We start from the raw sequence: 6,165 nt of genomic DNA on the forward strand, positions 1-6,165 counted from the left end.
GCGGCAGAGGTTTAGTTAATGGATCTGATATGTTGTCATCAGTTCCAATTTTGCTTATCTCGACTTCTTTTCTTTCAACGAACTCTCGTAGAAGGTGAAATCTATGAAGTACATGCTTGACTCTCTGGTGGTGTCTAGGCTCTTTTGCCTGTGCAATAGCTCCGTTATTATCACAATACAGGGCTATTGGTCCTTTAATGGAGGGGACTACACCAAGTTCTCCTATGAACTTCCTTAGCCATATAGCTTCCTTTGCTGCTTCATGTGCAGCAATGTACTCCGCTTCAGTTGTAGAATCCGCAATGGTGCTTTGCTTAGCACTTTTCCAGCTTACTGCTCCTCCGTTGAGGCAGAAGACAAACCCAGACTGTGATCTAAAATCATCTTTGTCGGTTTGGAAACTTGCGTCCGTATAGCCTTTAACAATTAATTCATCATCTCCACCATAGACCAGGAAGTCATCTTTGTGCCTTTTCAGGTACTTCAGAATATTCTTGGCAGCAGTCCAATGCGCCTCTCCTGGGTCTGACTGGTATCTGCTCGTAGCACTGAGTGCGTACGCAACATCCGGGCGTGTACATATCATAGCATACATTATTGAACCAATCAATGATGCATATGGAATCCCATTCATTCGTCTACGCTCATCAAGTGTTTTTGGGCACTGAGTCTTGCTTAGAGTCATTCCATGAGACATGGGTAGGTAGCCTCGCTTGGAGTCCGCCATCTTGAACCTATCAAGCACCTTATTGATATAAGTGCTTTGACTAAGTCCAATCATCTTTTTAGATCTATCTCTGTAAATCTTGATGCCCAATATGTACTGTGCTTCTCCTAGATCCTTCATCGAAAAACATTTCCCAAGCCAAATCTTGACAGAGTTCAACATAGGAATGTCATTTCCGATAAGCAATATGTCGTCGACATATAATACTAGGAAAGCAATTTTGCTCCCACTGACCTTCTTGTATACACAAGATTCGTCCGCGTTCTTGATGAAACCAAAGTCACTGACTGCTTCATCAAAACGTATATTCCAGCTCCTGGATGCCTGCTTCAATCCGTAGATTGACTTCTTTAGCTTGCATACCTTTTTAGCATTCTTTGGATCCTCAAAACCTTCAGGCTGTGTCATAAACACAGTTTCTGTTAAAACGCCGTTTAAGAAAGCAGTTTTGACATCCATCTGCCATATTTCGTAATCGTAATATGCAGCGATTGCTAACATTATCCGAATAGACTTTGGCATTGCAACTGGTGAAAAGGTTTCATCGTAATCCACACCGTGGACTTGCCTGTAACCTTTTGCGACCAATCTAGCTTTGAAAACTTCAAGTTTCCCATCCTTGTCCTTTTTCAGTTTGAAAACCCATTTGCTTCCAATGGCTTGGTAGCCATCTGGCAAATCGACCAAATCCCATACTTGGTTTTCAGACATGGAGTCTAATTCAGATTGCATGGCTTCTTGCCACTGCTTGGAGCTAGGGCTCGTCATAGCTTGCTTGTAAGTCGCAGGTTCATCACTTTCAAGTAATAGAACGTCATAGCTCTCGTTCGTCAAAATACCTAAGTATCTTTCCGGTTGAGATCTATATCTTTGCGATCTACGCGGGGTAACATTTCTAGATTGACCATGATTCTCACCAGATTCTTCTAAAGATCTCTGAGTTTCATCCTGAATGTCATCTTGAGCATTCTCTAGAGTTTGTTGTTCGACTCGAATTTCTTCGAGGTCTACTTTTCTCCCACTTGTCATTTTGGAAATGTGATCCTTCTCCAAAAAGACACCATCTCGAGCAACAAACACTTTGTTCTCAGATGTATTGTAGAAGTAATACCCCTTTGTTTCCTTTGGATAGCCCACAAGGATACATTTGTCAGATTTTGGATGAAGTTTGTCTGAAATTAATCGTTTGACGTATACTTCACATCCCCAAATCTTAAGAAAAGACACATTTGGAGGCTTTCCAAACCATAATTCGTATGGAGTCTTTTCGACAGCTTTAGACGGAGCTCTATTTATAGTGAGTGCAGCTGTATTTAGTGCATGTCCCCAAAATTCTAATGGAAGTTCGGCCTGACCCATCATTGACCTGACCATGTCTAGCAAGGTTCTGTTCCTCCGTTCCGACACACCGTTCCATTGTGATGTTCCAGGAGGAGTCAATTCTGATAGAATTCCACATTCTTTCAGATGGTCATCAAATTCATAGCTCAGATATTCACCGCCTCTATCAGACCGCAGTGCCTTAATCTTCTTGCCTAATTGATTCTCTACTTCACTCTGAAATTCCTTGAATTTGTCAAAGGATTCAGACTTATGCTTCATTAGGTAGACATAACCATACCTACTGAAGTCATCAGTGAAAGTGATAAAGTAGCTGAAACCACCTCTAGCATTTGTACTCATTGGTCCACATACATCTGTATGGATTAAACCCAATAGTTCATTTGCTCTTTCTCCAACTTTAGAGAAAGGTTGCTTTGTCATTTTGCCAAGTAAACATGATTCGCATTTACCATAATCCTCTAAGTCAAATGGTTCTAGAATTCCTTCTCTTTGAAGTCTTTCTAAGCGTTTCAAGTTTATATGGCCTAATCGACAATGCCACAGATAGGTGAGATCTGAATCATCCTTTTTGGCCTTTTTGGTATTTATGTTATATACTTGTTTGTCGTGATCTAATAAATAAAGTCCATTGACTAATCTAGCAGATCCATAAAACATCTCTTTAAAATAAAACGAACAACTATTGTCTTTTATTAAAAAGGAAAATCCCTTAGCATCTAAGCAAGAAACTGAAATGATGTTTTTAGTAAGACTTGGAACATGGAAACATTCTTCCAGTTCCAAAACTAGCCCGGAGGGCAACGACAAATAGTAAGTTCCTACGGCTAATGCAGCAATCCGTGCTCCATTTCCCACTCGTAGGTCGACTTCACCCTTGCTTAACTTTCTACTTCTTCTTAGTCCCTGTGGATTGGAACATAAGTGTGAGCCACAACCTGTATCTAATACCCAAGAAGTTGAATTAGCAAGTATACAGTCTATAACGAAAATACCTGAAGATGGAACGACTGTTCCGTTCTTCTGATCTTCCTTTAGCTTCAAGCAATCTCTCTTCCAATGCCCCTTCTTCTTGCAGTAGAAGCATTCGGATTCAGAAGTGGGTTGACTAACCTTCCTCTTTACAGATTTGGCGCCAGTTTGCTTAGTTGGGCTGGCGTTGTTGCCACCTTTCTTAGCATTCCTCTTCTTTCCAGATTTCTTGAACTTGCCCCCACGCACCATAAGCACATCCTGCTTATCACTTTTGAGCGTCTTTTCAGCGGTCTTCAGCATACCGTGAAGCTCAGTGAGCGTTTTGTCCAGACTATTCATACTGTAGTTCAGTTTGAACTGATCATACCCGCTATGAAGAGAATGGAGGATGGTGTCTATAGCCATTTCCTGAGAAAATTGCTGATCCAGCCGACTCATATTCTCAATGAGTCCAATCATTTTGAGAACATGTGGACTTACGGGCTCGCCTTTCTTAAGCTTGGTCTCAAGAATTTGCCTATGAGTCTCGAATCTTTCGACTCGAGCCAGATCTTGGAACATGTTCTTCAACTCACTGATGATTGTGAAAGCATCTGAGTTGATGAACGTTTTCTGCAGATCCGCACTCATGGTGGCGAGCATTAGACATTTCACATCCTTGTTGGCATCAATCCAACGATTGAGGGCTGCCTGAGTGACCCCGTCGCCTGCAGCTTCGGGCATCGCCTCATCTAGGACATACTCCTTTTCTTCCTGCATAAGAACTATTTGCAAGTTCCTTTGCCAGTCAAGGAAGTTTTTCCCGTTCAACTTCTCCTTTTCGAGAATTGATCGAATGTTGAATGAATTGTTGTTTGCCATATTAAAAAACTACAATTGAAAAGAATAAACAAATAAATAACCATTCACAGTTTCTCTTAATAAACTTAAATTCTAGCATACATGCATAATTCAATGTTTATTAAGCATTTTATTCAAATTATGTGTTCCGGCAGGTGTGAATAAAATGATTCCAAAATCCTAAAATCATTGAAGAACTAAGCACAGTTTGTCGACTTAATCCTAGAACATCTTAGGTAAGCAAAAGCCTTTTGCTAATAGTCTAGAAACTATTCTTGGTTGATAGGTACGTCTAAGAACTTATTAGGTAAACCTATCGAATTTGCCACGACATAAAAGGACTCCTTACTTATATCGTTGAGTTTCACCAAAACTAACATGTACTCACAATTATTTGTGTACCTTGCCCCTTTAGGACCAATAAGTAACACCGCGCTGAGCGAAAACTATTACTAGATTGATGTAAAGGATATCCAAGCAAGTGTATATTTTGGCATGGCACCTTTTAACTCAATTTTTAAGTTTGGAACTTAAGGCTCTTACTATGTTGGTTAGATTTTAAGTGAACTAAAATCCTTAATCATGCAACATAATCAAGCTTTTGATCTCATGCATTTTAAGACATATTTAAAACAATAAATAACTTAAAACATGCATAAGATATTTGTGATCTAGTATGGCCCGACTTCATCTTGAAGTTTTGACTTCAAAGTCCGTCTTGAAAATCTCCGTGGGAGGCACCATTTTCTTCAAATAGGATAAGCTATAACTAATTACAACTATTTGATGGTTCGCAGACCATATTTGAATTGAAAAAATAACTTTGGTACTTTAGACCAATTACATTCAAATTAATGGTACGCAGACCATATTTTCTATCCTATTTGGGCCATACTAGTCACTTCATAACCTGCAAAACAGTACATATACAATATATACCATTCACCCATTCATTATCATGAATGGCCCACATAGCTGGTTAGTAAAACACATTATGCATCACGTAAACATTTGCAGCAATTAATCAAGGGTACCAATAATCTACCAATTATTCAGTCCTTATTAATTCTAATCAAGTTGTTTTAGCCTTAAGGATTTGTAGACCTAATCAAGAGTTTATGACTAAAATACGCTCCCACTTAAACCAATAAATTCATATGCTTTACTAATTTTAAATATAAAAATGTATTTCTAGTCTAACCGGAAACATACAAATTTATTTAAAATTTAAAGCTCATATAAACTTATAATTGAATCCAAAAAGTTTAATTTAATTTCAGTCGTATTTAAATTAATTCATGATTTTAATTTTAGTAAAATAATTAGAATAAATAAAATTTATTATAATTACAATATTCAAAATTAAAATCCAAGAAAATAATTTAAATTATTAATTTTAAAATTAATTAAAATTACGTGAACTGAAATTTTCAAATTAAACATTCAAAACGATCTTTAATCGTAACGCAAACACCCTACGCGTTGCACGCCCATGGGCCGCACGCACACAGCCATTGCTGGCCATGTGCGCGCAGCCCATGCGCTCGTCGCATAGCTGCTGCATCCCCATCGCAAGCCTCCGCACGCATTGGTGCTCGCTGCGCGCGCCAGCGCTCATCGCACGCGAGCTATCGCTCGCAGTGCGCGCGCGACATCGCTCGCTGGGCGCGCGACATCGCTCGCTGGGCGCGCGACATCGCTCGCTGGGCGCGCGACATCGCTCGCTGGGCGCGCGACATCGCTCGCTGGGCGCGCGACATCGCTCGCTGGGCGCGCGACATCGCTCGCTGGGCGCGCGAGCCATCGCTCGCTGGGCGCGCGACATCGCTCGCTGGGTGGGCGACATCGCTCGCTGTGCGCGCGAGCAATGCTGGGCGCAGCGCTCGTGGCACGCGAGCTTGCGCTCGCTGCGCGCGAGGCTGCGCGCTCTTGTGCGAGGCAGCGCGCGTTGTGGCGCAGCTCGCTTGCTGCCCACACGCGACTGCCTTGGCTCGCCCTTCGCCCATGCCCATTCGTCCATTGCTCGTGGCACACGACACAAGGCAGGGCTGCTGCCTTGTGCTCGTGCACTACGCCCTTGCTCATTGCATTCGTGCCGCACGGGCGACGAGCTCCCTTGCTCGTCGTCGCATGCCCGCATTATACAACACCCCTTAAGGGTAACACGAAGCGTCCATTGCTTTGTGCGTGCAAGTTATATGAACGAATCGCATAAAAAATTTAAAATTTATAAAATTAATGACAAATTAATAAATATTATTAATTTCATAATTTTAGGGCGA

This window comes from Spinacia oleracea, chromosome 1 (assembly GCF_020520425.1).
Source record: "Spinacia oleracea cultivar Varoflay chromosome 1, BTI_SOV_V1, whole genome shotgun sequence".
NCBI classification, from domain to species: Eukaryota; Viridiplantae; Streptophyta; class Magnoliopsida; order Caryophyllales; family Amaranthaceae; genus Spinacia; species Spinacia oleracea.